The sequence below is a fragment of the Stenella coeruleoalba genome (assembly GCF_951394435.1).
Source record: "Stenella coeruleoalba genome assembly, contig: scaffold_116, whole genome shotgun sequence".
Lineage (NCBI taxonomy): Eukaryota > Metazoa > Chordata > Mammalia > Artiodactyla > Delphinidae > Stenella > Stenella coeruleoalba.
The window spans coordinates 536084-555239 of record NW_027645886.1 but is presented as its reverse complement, the minus strand read 5'-3'; the positions used below and the strand labels follow the sequence as shown (position 1 = coordinate 555239).

At 43.9% G+C, this 19156-nt stretch overlaps 1 long non-coding RNA gene across 5 annotated transcripts in view; it reads right to left on the bottom strand.

Annotated features, from left to right (window-relative positions):
• The window catches only part of LOC307181491, an 856694-nt gene that overhangs the window by 357260 nt on the left and 480278 nt on the right, over positions 1–19156 (bottom strand). For all 5 annotated transcript variants that reach the window (XR_013826899.1, XR_013826900.1, XR_013826901.1 and 2 more), the window contains exon 2: positions 1347–1432. This is a non-coding gene — a long non-coding RNA (uncharacterized lncRNA). The remainder of the gene's footprint in view (positions 1–1346; positions 1433–19156) is intronic.

Below are 19156 nucleotides of genomic sequence, written 5' to 3'. Positions count from 1 at the left end.
TTGGGGTGCTGCATAAAACCAGAGATTGAAATGAGCACAGATAAAGTTCCTTAAGCCAAATATGGAATAGACAAGAGCTACTCCTTGCTCAACGAAATGGACTCAACACCGCATATTAAACGCCTAAGAATGTACCTGACTAGTAAGTATCTTAAAACCTATGGATTGCTATGTCTCCGAAAGAGAATCAAGCATGCGTACAGGGGCATAAACGCAGCAGTGATAGGATTGGAGAGGTTCGGTGAGCAAATGAAGACCCTTTGAAGTCATATTGCATGGTACCTATTCCACGGGTTTCAACTACCCAGGTTTAAGGTATTCTTCTTTCAGCTAAAACATGCATGTGGAACCTAGAGTATGATCAACCATGTGATCGGGAGACGTGTTCAAATATGTCTCAGTTTTCCTCCCCTGGTACTCGGGTGCAACATTCCAGACGCTTTACTAACACTCTCCCCACTTGGAGAGTCAGTCCCTTTAACCTCCTGTTTGGCCCAGTTTGCAATTTCTGCGGAAGATGAAAAGGAATAGCGAGAACCAATGAGAGGCTAGCTGGAGGTGTCTGGACGGGCAAATTTAACTCTCATTTCCCACCAGGAAGAGGAAATAACCAAAGGCTCAGCGTGCCGTACCGGAACCAGATTAGGGCCTGAAGCCATCCTGCGGTGTTGCGGCCAGGTCACAAGAAAGCGAGTTGAAGAATGGAGCTCAGGGGCACTGTAATTCACAAACCTGCAGAGTTATAAATGACAGCTATCGTCCAAAAATAGACTGAAGTAAGGCTGCCAAGAGGACTTGAAATCGGGGCAGAATTGCAGGAAACCGATTTCAGGAGGTAGACTGGAATTGCATTGAAAGCATAGGAAAAGAGGCAGAACGTCCACAATGATGCACTTGGCCAAAAAGGGCGTATGCGTTTTTTCCTGAATATATTCAGGAAAAAACGCATACGCCCTTTTTGGCCAACCAAGCAAGCTTGCAAAGGAAATCTGCACTACAATGAAGTCTCACTTCCCCCCGGTCAAAAGGGCCACCTGAAAAAAGTGTAAAATCCAGAAAGGCAGGACAGGCCATGGAGAACTGGGAGCCTTGTTATGCTGATGGGCGGGATGTAAATTGCCAACAGACACTCGGGAGAAGTGTATGGTGTTTCCTGAAACATCTAAAAAACAAAGCAACAGAGCCTAGGGCACTGCCACTTATGGTCCTATAGCTTAGGGAAATTAAAATCAAAAAGACACAGCCACCCAAAAGTTTGGGACGCCTCTGTTTACAAGAACCTCGTTTACAGTACAAGTTCAACATCGCCGAAAGTGAAAAATGGATAAAGAAGTTGTGGTATTTACTTAAAAAGCAATATCACTCAGCAATGAAATCTATGTCATCAGGCCCTTAGCATCACAATGAGTGGATTCAGGTATGATGATTCTAACTGAAGTAAGTCACACAGAAAAAGAAACATCATAAGATATCAGTAATACACGGAATGTAAACTTGGCTACACAGGAACTGAATTACAGAACAGAACAGGGTCTCAAATTTAGAAAACTAACTTATGCTTGCTTAAGGGGAAAGGTGAGTTGGGGTGCTGCATAAAACCAGAGATTGAAATGAGCACAGATAAAGTTCCTTAAGCCAAATATGGAATAGACAAGAGCTACTCCTTGCTCAACGAAATGGACTCAACACCCCATATTAAACGCGTAAGAATGTACCTGACTAGTAAGTATCTTAAAACCTATGGATTGCTATGTCTCCAAAAGAGAATCAAGCATGTGTACAGGGGCATAAACGCAGCAGTGATAGGATTGGAGAGGTTCGGTGAGCAAATGAAGACCCTTTGAAGTCATATTGCATGGCACCCATTCCACGGGTCTCAACTCTCCAGGTTTAAGGTATTCTTCCTTCAGCTAAAACATGCATGTGGAACCCAGAGTATGATCAACCATGTGAACGGGAGACGTGTTCAAATATGTCTCAGTTTTCCTCCCCTGGTACTCGGGTGCAACATTCCAGACGCTTTACTAACACTCTCCCGACTTGGAGAGTCAGCGCCTTTAACCTCCTGTTTGGCCCAGTTTGCAATTTCTGCGGAAGATGAACAGGAATAGCGAGAACCAATGAGAGACTAGCTGGAGGTGTCTGGACGGGCAAATTTAACTCTCATTTCCCACCAGGAAGAGGAAATAACCAAAGGCTCAGCGTGCCGTACCGGAACCAGATTAGGGCCTGAAGCCATCCTGCAGTGTTGCGGCCAGGTCAAAAGAAAGCGAGTTGAAGAAAGGAGCTCAGGGGCACTGTAATTCACAAACCTGCAGAGTTATAAATGACAGCTATCGTCCAAAAATAGACTGAAGTAAGGCTTCCAAGAGGACTTGAAATCGGGGCAGAATTGCAGGAAACCGATTTCAGGAGGTAGACTGGAATTGCATTGAAAGCATAGGAAAAGAGGCAGAACGTCCACAATGATGCACTTGGCCAAAAAGGGCGTATGCGTTTTTTCCTGAATATATTCAGGAAAAAACGCATACGCCCTTTTTGGCCAACCAAGCAAGCTTGCAAAGGAAATCTGCACTACAATGAAGTCTCACTTCCCCCCGGTCAAAAGGGCCATCTGAAAAAAGTGTAAAATCCAGAAAGGCAGGACAGGCCATGGAGAACTGGGAGCCTTGTTATGCTGATGGGCGGGATGTAAATTGCCAACAGACACTCGGGAGAAGTGTATGGTGTTTCCTGAAACATCTAAAAAACAAAGCAACAGAGCCTAGGGCACTGCCACTTATGGTCCTATAGCTTAGGGAAATTAAAATCAAAAAGACACAGCCACCCCAAAGTTTGGGACGCCTCTGTTTACAAGAACCTCGTTTACAGTACAAGTTCAACATCGCAGAAAGTAAAAAATGGATAAAGAAGTTGTGGTATTTACTTACAAAGCAATATCACTCAGCAATGAAATCTATGTCATCAGGCCCTTAGCATCACAATGAGTGGATTCAGGTATGATGATTCTAACTGAAATAAGTCACACAGAAAAAGAAACATCATAAGATATCAGTAATACACGGAATGTAAACTTGGCTACACAGGAACTGAATTACAGAACAGAACAGGGTCTCAAATTTAGAAAACCAACTTATGCTTGCTTAAGGGTAAAGGTGAGTTGGGGTGCTGCATAAAACCAGAGATTGAAATGAGCACAGATAAATTTCCTTAAGTCAAATATGGAATAGACAAGAGCTACTCCTTGCTCAACGAAATGGACTCAACATCGCATATTAAACGCCTAAGAATGTACCTGACTAGTAAGTATCTTAAAACCTATGGATTGCTATGTCTCCGAAAGAGAATCAAGCATGTGTACAGGGGCATAAACGCAGCAGTGATAGGATTGGAGAGGTTTGGTGAGCAAATGAAGACCCTTTGAAGTCATATTGCATGGTACCCATTACACGGGTCTTAACTCTCCAGGTTTAAGGTATTCTTCCTTCAGCTAAAACATGCATGTGGAACCCAAGTATGATCAACCATGTGAACGGGAGACGTGTTCAAATATGTCTCAGTTTTCCTCCCCTGGTACTCGGGTGCAACATTCCAGACGCTTTACTAACACTCTCCCCACTTGGAGAGTCAGCGCCTTTAACCTCCTGTTTGGCCCAGTTTGCAATTTCTGCGGAAGATGAACAGGAATAGCGAGAACCAATGAGAGACTAGCTGGAGGTGTCTGGACGGGCAAATTTAACGCTCATTTCCCACCAGGAAGAGGAAATAACCAAAGGCTCAGCGTGCCGTGCCGGAACCAGATTAGGGCCTGAAGCCATCCTGCGGTGTTGCGGCCAGGTCACAAGAAAGCCAGTTGAAGAAAGGAGCTCAGGGGCACTGTAATTCACAAACCTGCAGAGTTATAAATGACAGCTATCGTCCAAAAATAGACTGAAGTAAGGCTGCCAAGAGGACTTGAAAGCGGGGCAGAATTGCAGGAAACCGATTTCAGGAGGTAGACTGGAATTGCACTGAAAGCATAGGAAAAGAGGCAGAACGTCCACAATGATGCACTTGGCCAAAAAGGGCGTATGCGTTTTTTCCTGAATATATTCAGGAAAAAACGCATACGCCCTTTTTGGCCAACCAAGCAAGCTTGCAAAGGAAATCTGCACTACAATGAAGTCTCACTTCCCCCCAGTCAAAAGGGCCATCTGAAAAAAGTGTAAAATCCAGAAAGGCAGGACAGGCCATGGAGAACTGGGAGCCTTGTTATGCTGATGGGCGGGATGTAAATTGCCAAGAACCACTCGGGAGAAGTGTATGGTGTTTCCTGAAACATCTAAAAAACAAAGCAACAGAGCCTAGGGCACTTCCACTTATGGTCCTATAGCTTAGGGAAATTAAAATCAAAAAGACACAGCCACCCCAAAGTTTGGGACGCCTCCGTTTACAAGAACCTCGTTTACCGTACAAGTTCAATATCACAGAAATTGAAAAATGGATAAAGAACTTGTGGTACTTACGTACAATGCAGTATCACTCAGCAATGAAATCTATGTCATCAGGCCCGTAGCAGCATAATGAGTGGATTCAGGTACGATGATTCTAACTGAAATAAGTCACACAGAAAAAGAAACATCATAAGATATCACTAATACACGGAATGTAAACTTGGCTACACAGGAACTGCATTCCAAAACAGAACAGGGTCTCAAATTTAGAAAACCAACTTATGCTTGCTTAAGGGGAAAGGTGAGTTGGGGTGCTGCATAAAACCAGAGATTGAAATGAGCACAGATAAAGTTCCTTAAGCCAAATATGGAATAGACAAGAGCTACTCCTTGCTCAACGAAATGGACTCAACACCCCATATTAAACGCCTAAGAATGTACCTGACTAGTAAGTATCTTAAAACCTATGGATTGCTATGTCTCCAAAAGAGAATCAAGCGTGTGTACAGGGGCATAAACGCAGCAGTGATAGGATTGGAGAGGTTCGGTGAGCAAATGAAGACCCTTTGAAGTCATATTGCATGGCACCCATTCCACGGGTCTCAACTCTCCAGGTTTAAGGTATTCTTCCTTCAGCTAAAACATGCATGTGGAACCCAGAGTATGATCAACCATGTGAACGGGAGACGTGTTCAAATATGTCTCAGTTTTCCTCCCCTGGTACTCGGGTGCAACATTCCAGACGCTTTACTAACACTCTCCCCACTTGGAGAGTCAGTCCCTTTAACCTCCTGTTTGGCCCAGTTTGCAATTTCTGCGGAGGATGAACAGGAATAGCGAGAACCAATGAGAGACTAGCTGGAGGTGTCTGAACGGGCAAATTTAACTCTCATTTCCCACCAGGAAGAGGAATTAACCAAAGACTCAGCATGCCGGGCCGGAACCAGATTAGGGCCTGAAGCCATCCTGCAGTGTTGCGGCCAGGTCACAAGAAAGCAAGTTGAAGAAAGGAGCTCAGGGGCACTGTAATTCACAAACCTGCAGAGTTATAAATGACAGCTATCGTCCAAAAATAGACTGAAGTAAGGCTGCCAAGAGGACTTGAAAGCGGGGCAGAATTGCAGGAAACCGATTTCAGGAGGTAGACTGGAATTGCATTGAAAGCATAGGAAAAGAGGCAGAACGTCCACAATGATGCACTTGGCCAAAAAGGGCGTATGCGTTTTTTCCTGAATATATTCAGGAAAAAACGCATACGCCCTTTTTGGCCAACCAAGCAAGCTTGCAAAGGAAATCTGCACTACAATGAAGTCTCACTTCCCCCCGGTCAAAAGGGCCATCTGAAAAAAGTGTAAAATCCAGAAAGGCAGGACAGGCCATGGAGAACTGGGAGCCTTGTTATGCTGATGGGCGGGATGTAAATTGCCAACAACCACTCGGGAGAAGTGTATGGTGTTTCCTGAAACATCTAAAAAACAAAGCAACAGAACCTAGGGCACTTCCACTTATGGTCCTATAGCTTAGGGAAGTTAAAATGAAAAAGACACAGCCACCCCAAAGTTTGGAACGGCTCTGTTTACAAGAAACTCGTTTACAGTACAAGTTCAACATCGCAGAAAGTGAAAAATGGATAAAGAAGTTGTGGTATTTACTTACAAAGCAATATCACTCAGCAATGAAATCTATGTCATCAGGCCCTTAGCAGCACAATGCGTGGATTCAGGTATGATGATTCTAACTGAAATAAGTCACACAGAAAAAGAAACATCATAAGATATCACTAATACACGGAATGTAAACTTGGCTACACAGGAACTGAATTACAGAACAGAACAGGGTCTCAAATTTAGAAAACCAACTTATTCTTGCTTAAGGGTAAAGGTGAGTTGGGGTGCTGCATAAAACCAGAGATTGAAATGAGCACAGATAAAGTTCCTTAAGCCAAATATGGAATAGACAAGAGCTACTCCTTGCTCAACGAAATGGACTCAACACCGCATATTAAACGCCTAAGAATGTACCTGACTAGTAAGTATCTTAAAACCTATGGATTGCTATGTCTCCGAAAGAGAATCAAGCATGTGTACAGGGGCATAAACGCAGCAGTGATAGGATTGGAGAGGTTCGGTGAGCAAATGAAGACCCTTTGAAGTCATATTGCATGGTACCCATTACACGGGTCTTAACTCTCCAGGTTTAAGGTATTCTTCCTTCAGCTAAAACATGCATGTGGAACGCAAGTATGATCAACCATGTGAATGGGAGATGTGTTCAAATATGTCTCAGTTTTTCTCCCCTGGTACTCGGGTGCAACATTCCAGACGCTTTACTAACACTCACCCCACTTGGAGAGTCAGCGCCTTTAACCTCCTGTTTGGCCCAGTTTGCAATTTCTGCGGAAGATGAACAGGAATAGCGAGAACCAATGAGAGACTAGCTGGAGGTGTCTGGACGGGCAAATTTAACTCTCATTTCCCACCAGGAAGAGGAAATAACCAAAGGCTCAGCGTGCCGTGCCGGAACCAGATTAGGGCCTGAAGCCATCCTGCGGTGTTGCGGCCAGGTCACAAGAAAGCAAGTTGAAGAAAGGAGCTCAGGGGTACTGTAATTCACAAACCTGCAGAGTTATAAATGACAGCTATCGTCCAAAAATAGACTGAAGTAAGGCTGCCAAGAGGACTTGAAAGTGGGGCAGAATTGCAGGAAACCGATTTCAGGAGGTAGACTGGAATTGCATTGAAAGCATAGGAAAAGAGGCAGAACGTCCACAATGATGCACTTGGCCAAAAAGGGCGTATACGTTTTTTCCTGAATATATTCAGGAAAAAACGCATACGCCCTTTTTGGCCAAACAAGCAAGCTTGCAAAGGAAATCTGCACTACAATGAAGTCTCACTTCCCCCCGGTCAAAAGGGCCATCTGAAAAAAGTGTAAAATCCAGAAAGGCAGGACAGGCCATGGAGAACTGGGAGCCTTGTTATGCTGATGGGCGGGATGTAAATTGCCAACAACCACTCGGGAGAAGTGTATGGTGTTTCCTGAAACATCTAAAAAACAAAGCAACAGAGCCTAGGGCACTGCCACTTATGGTCCTATAGCTTAGGGAAATTAAAATCAAAAAGACACAGCCACCCCAAAGTTTGGGACGCCTCTGTTTACAAGAACCTCGTTTACCATACAAGTTCAACATCGCAGAAAGTGAAAAATGCATAAAGAAGTTGTGGTATTTACTTACAAAGCAATATCACTCAGCAATGAAATCTGTGTCATCAGGCCCTTAGCAGCACAATGAGTGGATTCAGGTATGATGATTCTAACTGAAATAAGTCACACAGAAAAAGAAACATCATAAGGTATCAGTAATACACGGAATGTAAACTTGGCTACACAGGAACTGAATTACAGAACAGAACAGGGTCTCAAATTTAGAAAACCAACTTATGCTTGCTTAAGGGTAAAGGTGAGTTGGGGTGCTGCATAAAACCAGAGATTGAAATGAGCACAGATAAAGTTCCTTAAGCCAAATATGGAATAGACAAGAGCTACTCCTTGCTCAACGAAATGGACTCAACACCGCATATTAAACGCCTAAGAATGTACCTGACTAGTAAGTATCTTAAAACCTATGGATTGCTATGTCTCCGAAAGAGAATCAAGCATGCGTACAGGGGCATAAACGCAGCAGTGATAGGATTGGAGAGGTTCGGTGAGCAAATGAAGACCCTTTGAAGTCATATTGCATGGTACCCATTCCACGGGTTTCAACTACCCAGGTTTAAGGTATTCTTCTTTCAGCTAAAACATGCATGTGGAACCTAGAGTATGATCAACCATGTGATCGGGAGACGTGTTCAAATATGTCTCAGTTTTCCTCCCCTGGTACTCGGGTGCAACATTCCAGACGCTTTACTAACACTCTCCCCACTTGGAGAGTCAGTCCCTTTAACATCCTGTTTGGCCCAGTTTGCAATTTCTGCGGAAGATGTACAGGAATAGCGAGAACCAATGAGAGGCTAGCTGGAGGTGTCTGGACGGGCAAATTTAACTCTCATTTCCCACCAGGAAGAGGAAATAACCAAAGGCTCAGCGTGCCGTGCCGGAACCAGATTAGGGCCTGAAGCCATCCTGCGGTGTTGCGGCCAGGTCACAAGAAAGCAAGTTGAAGAAAGGAGCTCAGGGGCACTGTAATTCACAAACCTGCAGAGTTATAAATGACAACTATCGTCCAAAAATAGACTGAAGTAAGGCTGCCAAGAGGACTTGAAAGCGGGGCAGAATTGCAGGAAACCGATTTCAGGAGGTAGACTGGAATTGCATTGAAAGCATAGGAAAAGAGGCAGAACGTCCACAATGATGCACTTGGCCAAAAAGGGCGTATACGTTTTTTCCTGAATATATTCAGGAAAAAACGCATACGCCCTTTTTGGCCAACCAAGCAAGCTTGCAAAGGAAATCTGCACTACAATGAAGTCTCACTTCCCCCCGGTCAAAAGGGCCATCTGAAAAAAGTGTAAAATCCAGAAAGGCAGGACAGGCCATGGAGAACTGGGAGCCTTGTTATGCTGATGGGCGGGATGTAAATTGCCAACAACCACTCGGGAGAAGTGTATGGTGTTTCCTGAAACATCTAAAAAACAAAGCAACAGAGCCTAGGGCACTTCCACTTATGGTCCTATAGCTTAGGGAAATTAAAATCAAAAAGACACAGCCACCCCAAAGTTTGGGACGCCTCTATTTACAAGAACCTCGTTTACAGTACAAGTTCAACATCGCAGAAAGTGAAAAATGCATAAAGAAGTTGTGGTATTTACTTACAAAGCAATATCACTCAGCAATGAAATCTGTGTCATCAGGCCCTTAGCAGCACAATGAGTGGATTCAGGTATGATGATTCTAACTGAAATAAGTCACACAGAAAAAGAAACATCATAAGGTATCAGTAATACACGGAATGTAAACTTGGCTACACAGGAACTGAATTACAGAACAGAACAGGGTCTCAAATTTAGAAAACCAACTTATGCTTGCTTAATGGTAAAGGTGAGTTGGGGTGCTGCATAAAACCAGAGATTGAAATGAGCACAGATAAAGTTCCTTAAGCCAAATATGGAATAGACAAGAGCTACTCCTTGCTCAACGAAATGGACTCAACACCCCATATTAAACGCCTAAGAATGTACCTGACTAGTAAGTATCTTAAAACCTATGGATTGCTATGTCTCCGAAAGAGAATCAAGCATGTGTACAGGGGCATAAACGCAGCAGTGATAGGATTGGAGAGGTTCGGTGAGCAAATGAAGACCCTTTGAAGTCATATTGCATGGTACCCATTACACGGGTCTCAACTCTCCAGGTTTAAGGTATTCTTCCTTCAGCTAAAACATGCATGTGGAACCCAAGTATGATCAACCATGTGAACGGGAGACGTGTTCAAATATGTCTCAGTTTTCCTCCCCTGGTACTCGGGTGCAATATTCCAGACGCTTTACTAACACTCTCCCGACTTGGAGAGTCAGCGCCTTTAACCTCCTGTTTGGCCCAGTTTGCAATTTCTGCGGAAGATGAAAAGGAATAGCGAGAACCAATGAGAGGCTAGCTGGAGGTGTCTCGACGGGCAAATTTAACTCTCATTTCCCACCAGGAAGAGGAAATAACCAAAGGCTCAGCGTGCCGTACCGGAACCAGATTAGGGCCTGAAGCCATCCTGCGGTGTTGCGGCCAGGTCACAAGAAAGCGAGTTGAAGAAAGGAGCTCAGGGGCACTGTAATTCACAAACCTGCAGAGTTATAAATGACAGCTATCGTCCAAAAATAGACTGAAGTAAGGCTGCCAAGAGGACTTGAAATCGGGGCAGAATTGCAGGAAACCGATTTCAGGAGGTAGACTGGAATTGCATTGAAAGCATAGGAAAAGAGGCAGAACGTCCACAATGATGCACTTGGCCAAAAAGGGCGTATGCGTTTTTTCCTGAATATATTCAGGAAAAAACGCATACGCCCTTTTTGGCCAACCAAGCAAGCTTGCAAAGGAAATCTGCACTACAATGAAGTCTCACTTCCCCCCGGTCAAAAGGGCCACCTGAAAAAAGTGTAAAATCCAGAAAGGCAGGACAGGCCATGGAGAACTGGGAGCCTTGTTATGCTGATGGGCGGGATGTAAATTGCCAACAGACACTCGGGAGAAGTGTATGGTGTTTCCTGAAACATCTAAAAAACAAAGCAACAGAGCCTAGGGCACTGCCACTTATGGTCCTATAGCTTAGGGAAATTAAAATCAAAAAGACACAGCCACCCAAAAGTTTGGGACGCCTCTGTTTACAAGAACCTCGTTTACAGTACAAGTTCAACATCGCCGAAAGTGAAAAATGGATAAAGAAGTTGTGGTATTTACTTACAAAGCAATATCACTCAGCAATGAAATCTATGTCATCAGGCCCTTAGCATCACAATGAGTGGATTCAGGTATGATGATTCTAACTGAAGTAAGTCACACAGAAAAAGAAACATCATAAGATATCAGTAATACACGGAATGTAAACTTGGCTACACAGGAACTGAATTACAGAACAGAACAGGGTCTCAAATTTAGAAAACTAACTTATGCTTGCTTAAGGGTAAAGGTGAGTTGGGGTGCTGCATAAAACCAGAGATTGAAATGAGCACAGATAAAGTTCCTTAAGCCAAATATGGAATAGACAAGAGCTACTCCTTGCTCAACGAAATGGACTCAACACCCCATATTAAACGCGTAAGAATGTACCTGACTAGTAAGTATCTTAAAACCTATGGATTGCTATGTCTCCAAAAGAGAATCAAGCATGTGTACAGGGGCATAAACGCAGCAGTGATAGGATTGGAGAGGTTCGGTGAGCAAATGAAGACCCTTTGAAGTCATATTGCATGGCACCCATTCCACGGGTCTCAACTCTCCAGGTTTAAGGTATTCTTCCTTCAGCTAAAACATGCATGTGGAACCCAGAGTATGATCAACCATGTGAACGGGAGACGTGTTCAAATATGTCTCAGTTTTCCTCCCCTGGTACTCGGGTGCAACATTCCAGACGCTTTACTAACACTCTCCCGACTTGGAGAGTCAGCGCCTTTAACCTCCTGTTTGGCCCAGTTTGCAATTTCTGCGGAAGATGAACAGGAATAGCGAGAACCAATGAGAGACTAGCTGGAGGTGTCTGGACGGGCAAATTTAACTCTCATTTCCCACCAGGAAGAGGAAATAACCAAAGGCTCAGCGTGCCGTACCGGAACCAGATTAGGGCCTGAAGCCATCCTGCAGTGTTGCGGCCAGGTCAAAAGAAAGCGAGTTGAAGAAAGGAGCTCAGGGGCACTGTAATTCACAACCTGCAGAGTTATAAATGACAGCTATCGTCCAAAAATAGACTGAAGTAAGGCTTCCAAGAGGACTTGAAATCGGGGCAGAATTGCAGGAAACCGATTTCAGGAGGTAGACTGGAATTGCATTGAAAGCATAGGAAAAGAGGCAGAACGTCCACAATGATGCACTTGGCCAAAAAGGGCGTATGCGTTTTTTCCTGAATATATTCAGGAAAAAACGCATACGCCCTTTTTGGCCAACCAAGCAAGCTTGCAAAGGAAATCTGCACTACAATGAAGTCTCACTTCCCCCCGGTCAAAAGGGCCATCTGAAAAAAGTGTAAAATCCAGAAAGGCAGGACAGGCCATGGAGAACTGGGAGCCTTGTTATGCTGATGGGCGGGATGTAAATTGCCAACAACCACTCGGGAGAAGTGTATGGTGTTTCCTGAAACATCTAAAAAACAAAGCAACAGAGCCTAGGGCACTTCCACTTATGGTCCTATAGCTTAGGGAAATTAAAATCAAAAAGACACAGCCACCCCAAAGTTTGGGACGCCTCTGTTTACAAGAACCTCGTTTACAGTACAAGTTCAACATCGCAGAAAGTGAAAAATGCATAAAGAAGTTGTGGTATTTACTTACAAAGCAATATCACTCAGCAATGAAATCTGTGTCATCAGGCCCTTAGCAGCACAATGAGTGGATTCAGGTATGATGATTCTAACTGAAATAAGTCACACAGAAAAAGAAACATCATAAGGTATCAGTAATACACGGAATGTAAACTTGGCTACACAGGAACTGAATTACAGAACAGAACAGGGTCTCAAATTTAGAAAACCAACTTATGCTTGCTTAAGGGTAAAGGTGAGTTGGGGTGCTGCATAAAACCAGAGATTGAAATGAGCACAGATAAAGTTCCTTAAGCCAAATATGGAATAGACAAGAGCTACTCCTTGCTCAACGAAATGGACTCAACACCGCATATTAAACGCCTAAGAATGTACCTGACTAGTAAGTATCTTAAAACCTATGGATTGCTATGTCTCCGAAAGAGAATCAAGCATGTGTACAGGGGCATAAACGCAGCAGTGATAGGATTGGAGAGGTTCGGTGAGCAAATGAAGACCCTTTGAAGTCATATTGCATGGTACCCATTCCACGGGTTTCAACTACCCAGGTTTAAGGTATTCTTCCTTCAGCTAAAACATGCATGTGGAACCCAAGTATGATCAACCATGTGAACGGGAGATGTGTTCAAATATGTCTCAGTTTTCCTCCCCTGGTACTCGGGTGCAATATTCCAGACGCTTTACTAACACTCTCCCGACTTGGAGAGTCAGCGCCTTTAACCTCCTGTTTGGCCCAGTTTGCAATTTCTGCGGAAGATGAAAAGGAATAGCGAGAACCAATGAGAGGCTAGCTGGAGGTGTCTGGACGGGCAAATTTAACTCTCATTTCCCACCAGGAAGAGGAAATAACCAAAGGCTCAGTGTGCCGTACCGGAACCAGATTAGGGCCTGAAGCCATCCTGCGGTGTTGCGGCCAGGTCACAAGAAAGCGAGTTGAAGAAAGGAGCTCAGGGGCACTGTAATTCACAAACCTGCAGAGTTATAAATGACAGCTATCGTCCAAAAATAGACTGAAGTTAGGCTGCCAAGAGGACTTGAAATCGGGGCAGAATTGCAGGAAACCGATTTCAGGAGGTAGACTGGAATTGCATTGAAAGCATAGGAAAAGAGGCAGAACGTCCACAATGATGCACTTGGCCAAAAAGGGCGTATGCGTTTTTTCCTGAATATATTCAGGAAAAAACGCATACGCCCTTTTTGGCCAACCAAGCAAGCTTGCAAAGGAAATCTGCACTACAATGAAGTCTCACTTCCCCCCGGTCAAAAGGGCCACCTGAAAAAAGTGTAAAATCCAGAAAGGCAGGACAGGCCATGGAGAACTGGGAGCCTTGTTATGCTGATGGGCGGGATGTAAATTGCCAACAGACACTCGGGAGAAGTGTATGGTGTTTCCTGAAACATCTAAAAAACAAAGCAACAGAGCCTAGGGCACTTCCACTTATGGTCCTATAGCTTAGGGAAATTAAAATCAAAAAGACACAGCCACCCAAAAGTTTGGGACGCCTCTGTTTACAAGAACCTCGTTTACAGTACAAGTTCAACATCGCCGAAAGTGAAAAATGGATAAAGAAGTTGTGGTATTTACTTACAAAGCAATATCACTCAGCAATGAAATCTATGTCATCAGGCCCTTAGCATCACAATGAGTGGATTCAGGTATGATGATTCTAACTGAAGTAAGTCACACAGAAAAAGAAACATCATAAGATATCAGTAATACACGGAATGTAAACTTGGCTACACAGGAACTGAATTACAGAACAGAACAGGGTCTCAAATTTAGAAAACCATCTTATGCTTGCTTAAGGGTAAAGGTGAGTTGGGGTGCTGCATAAAACCAGAGATTGAAATGAGCACAGATAAAGTTCCTTAAGTCAAATATGGAATAGACAAGAGCTACTCCTTGCTCAATGAAATGGACTCAACACCGCATATTAAACGCCTAAGAATGTACCTGACTAGTAAGTATCGTAAAACCTATGGATTGCTATGTCTCCAAAAGAGAATCAAGCATGTGTACAGGGGCATAAACGCAGCAGTGATAGGATTGGAGAGGTTCGGTGAGCAAATGAAGACCCTTTGAAGTCATATTGCATGGTACCCATTACACGGGTCTCAACTCTCCAGGTTTAAGGTATTCTTCCTTCAGCTAAAACATGCATGTGGAACCCAAGTATGATCAACCATGTGAACGGGAGATGTGTTCAAATATGTCTCAGTTTTCCTCCCCTGGTACTCGGGTGCAATATTCCAGACGCTTTACTAACACTCTCCCGACTTGGAGAGTCAGCGCCTTTAACCTCCTGTTTGGCCCAGTTTGCAATTTCTGCGGAAGATGAACAGGAATAGCGAGAACCAATGAGAGACTAGCTGGAGGTGTCTGGACGGGCAAATTTAACTCTCATTTCCCACCAGGAAGAGGAAATAACCAAAGGCTCAGCGTGCCGTACCGGAACCAGATTTGGGCCTGAAGCCATCCTGCGGTGTTGCGGCCAGGTCATAAGAAAGCGAGTTGAAGAAAGGAGCTCAGGGGCACTGTAATTCACAAACCTGCAGAGTTATAAATGACAGCTATCGTCCAAAAATAGACTGAAGTAAGGCTGCCAAGAGGACTTGAAAGCGGGGCAGAATTGCAGGAAACCGATTTCAGGAGGTAGACTGGAATTGCATTGAAAGCATAGGAAAAGAGGCAGAACGTCCACAATGATGCACTTGGCCAAAAAGGGCGTATGCGTTTTTTCCTGAATATATTCAGGAAAAAACGCATACGCCCTTTTTGGCCAACCAAGCAAGCTTGCAAAGGAAATCTGCACTACAATGAAGTCTCACTTCCCCCTGGTCAAAATGGCCATCTGAAAAAAGTGTAAAATCCAGAAAGGCAGGACAGGCCATGGAGAACTGGGAGCCTTGTTATGCTGATGGGCGGGATGTAAATTGCCAACAACCACTCGGGAGAAGTGTATGGTGTTTCCTGAAACATCTAAAAAACAAAGCAACAGAGCCTAGGGCACTGCCACTTATGGTCCTATAGCTTAGGGAAATTAAAATCAAAAAGACACAGCCACCCCAAAGTTTGGGAAGCCTCTGTTTACAAGAACCTCGTTTACAGTACAAGTTCAACATCGCAGAAAGTGAAAAATGGATAAAGAAGTTGTGGTATTTACTTACAAAGCAATATCACTCAGCAATGAAATCTATGTCATCAGGCCCTTAGCATCACAATGAGTGGATTCAGGTATGATGATTCTAACTGAAATAAGTCACACAGAAAAAGAAACATCATAAGATATCAGTAATACATGGAATGTAAACTTGGCTACACAGGAACTGAATTACAGAACAGAACAGGGTCTCAAATTTAGAAAACCAACTTATGCTTGCTTAAGGGTAAAGGTGAGTTGGGGTGCTGCATAAAACCAGAGATTGAAATGAGCACAGATAAAGTTCCTTAAGTCAAATATGGAATAGACAAGAGCTACTCCTTGCTCAACGAAATGGACTCAACACCGCATATTAAACGCCTAAGAATGTACCTGACTAGTAAGTATCGTAAAACCTATGGATTGCTATGTCTCCAAAAGAGAATCAAGCATGTGTACAGGGGCATAAACGCAGCAGTGATAGGATTGGAGAGGTTCGGTGAGCAAATGAAGACCCTTTGAAGTCATATTGCATGGTACCCATTACACGGGTCTCAACTCTCCAGGTTTAAGGTATTCTTCCTTCAGCTAAAACATGCATGTGGAACCCAAGTATGATCAACCATGTGATCGGGAGACGTGTTCAAATATGTCTCAGTTTTCCTCCCCTGGTACTCGGGTGCAACATTCCAGACGTTTTACTAACATTCTCCCCACTTGGAGAGTCAGCGCCTTTAACCTCCTGTTTGGCCCAGTTTGCAATTTCTGCGGAAGATGAACAGGAATAGCGAGAACCAATGAGAGGCTAGCTGGAGGTGTCTGGACGGGCAAATTTAACTCTCATTTCCCACCAGGAAGAGGAAATAACCAAAGGCTCAGCGTGCCGTCCCGGAACCAGATTAGGGCCTGAAGCCATCCTGCGGTGTTGCGGCCAGCTCAAAATAAAGCGAGTTGAAGAAAGGAGCTCAGGGGCACTGTAATTCACAAACCTGCAGAGTTATAAATGACAGCTATCGTCCAAAAATAGACTGAAGTAAGGCTGCCAAGAGGACTTGAAAGCGGGGCAGAATTGCAGGAAACCGATTTCAGGAGGTAGACTGGAATTGCATTGAAAGCATAGGAAAAGAGGCAGAACGTCCACAATGATGCACTTGGCCAAAAAGGGCGTATGCGTTTTTTCCTGAATATATTCAGGAAAAAACGCATACGCCCTTTTTGGCCAAACAAGCAAGCTTGCAAAGGAAATCTGCACTACAATGAAGTCTCACTTCCCCCCGGTCAAAAGGGCCATCTGAAAAAAGTGTAAAATCCAGAAAGGCAGGACAGGCCATGGAGAACTGGGAGCCTTGTTATGCTGATGGGCGGGATGTAAATTGCCAACAACCACTCGGGAGAAGTGTATGGTGTTTCCTGAAACATCTAAAAAACAAAGCAACAGAACCTAGGGCACTTCCACTTATGGTCCTATAGCTTAGGGAAATTAAAATCAAAGAGACACAGCCACCCCAAAGTTTGGAACGGCTCTGTTTACAAGAACCTCGTTTACAGTACAAGTTCAACATCGCAGAAAGTGAAAAATGGATAAAGAAGTTGTGGTATTTACTTACAAAGCAATATCACTCAGCAATGAAATCTGTGTCATCAGGCCCTTAGCAGCACAATGAGCGGATTCAGGTATGATGATTCTAACTGAAGTAAGTCACACAGAAAAAGAAACATCATAAGATATCAGTAATACACGGAATGTAAACTTGGCTACACAGGAACTGAATTACAGAACAGAACAGGGTCTCAAATTTAGAAAACCAACTTATGCTTGCTTAAGGGTAAAGGTGAGTTGGGGTGCTGCATAAAACCAGAGATTGAAATGAGCACAGATAAAGTTCCTTAAGTCAAATATGGAATAGACAAGAGCTACTCCTTGCTCAACGAAATGGACTCAACACCGCATATTAAACGCCTAAGAATGTACCTGACTAGTAAGTATCTTAAAACCTATGGATTGCTATGTCTCCAAAAGAGAATCAAGCATGTGTACAGGGGCATAAACGCAGCAGTGATAGGATTGGAGAGGTTCGGTGAGCAAATGAAGACCCTTTGAAGTCATATTGCATGGTACCCATTACACGGGTCTTAACTCTCCAGGTTTAAGGTATTCTTCCTTCAGCTAAAACATGCATGTGGAACCCAAGTATGATCAACCATGTGAACGGGAGACGTTTCAAATATGTCTCAGTTTTCGTACCCTGGTACTCGGGTGCAACATTCCAGACGCTTTACTAACACTCTCCCCACTTGGAGAGTCAGCGCCTTTAACCTCCTGTTTGGCCGAGTTTGCAATTTCTGCGGAAGATGAACAGGAATAGCGAGAACCAATGAGAGGCTAGCTGGAGGTGTCTGGACGGGCAAATTTAACTCTCATTTCCCACCAGGAAGAGGAAATAACCAAAGGCTCAGCGTGCCGTGCCGGAACCAGATTAGGGCCTGAAGCCATCCTGCGGTGTTGCGGCCAGGTCACAAGAAAGCAAGTTGAAGAAAGGAGCTCAGGGGCACTGTAATTCACAAACCTGCAGAGTTATAAATGACAGCTATCGTCCAAAAATAGACTGAAGTAAGGCTGCCAAGAGGACTTGAAAGCGGGGCAGAATTGCAGGAAACCGATTTCAGGAGGTAGACTGGAATTGCACTGAAAGCATAGGAAAAGAGGCAGAACGTCCACAATGATGCACTTGGCCAAAAAGGGCGTATGCGTTTTTTCCTGAATATATTCAGGAAAAAACGCATACGCCCTTTTTGGCCAACCAAGCAAGCTTGCAAAGGAAATCTGCACTACAATGAAGTCTCACTTCCCACCAGTCAAAAGGGCCATCTGAAAAAAGTGTAAAATCCAGAAAGGCAGGACAGGCCATGGAGATCTGGGAGCCTTGTTATGCTGATGGGCGGGATGTAAATTGCCAACAACCACTCGGGAGAAGTGTATGGTGTTTCCTGAAACATCTAAAAAACAAAGCAACAGAGCCTAGGGCACTTCCACTTATGGTCCTATAGCTTAGGGAAATTAAAATCAAAAAGACACAGCCACCCCAAAGTTTGGAACGGCTCTGTTTACAAGAACCTCGTTTACAGTACAAGTTCAACATCGCAGAACGTGAAAAATGGATAAAGAAGTTGTGGTATTTACTTACAAAGCAATATCACTCAGCAATGAAATCTGTGTCATCAGGCCCTTAGCAGCACAATGCGTGGATTCAGGTATGATGATTCTAACTGAAATAAGTCACACAGAAAAAGAAACTTCATAAGATATCAGTAATACACGGAATGTAAACTTGGCTACACAGGAACTGAATTACAGAACAGAACAGGGTCTCAAATTTAGAAAACCAACTTATGCTTGCTTAAGGGTAAAGGTGAGTTGGGGTGCTGCATAAAACCAGAGATTGAAATGAGCACAGATAAAGTTCCTTAAGCCAAATATGGAATAGACAAGAGCTACTCCTTGCTCAATGAAATGGACTCAACACCCCATATTAAACGCCTAAGAATGTACCTGACTAGTAAGTATCTTAAAACCTATGGATTGCTATGTCTCCGAAAGAGAATCAAGCATGTGTACAGGG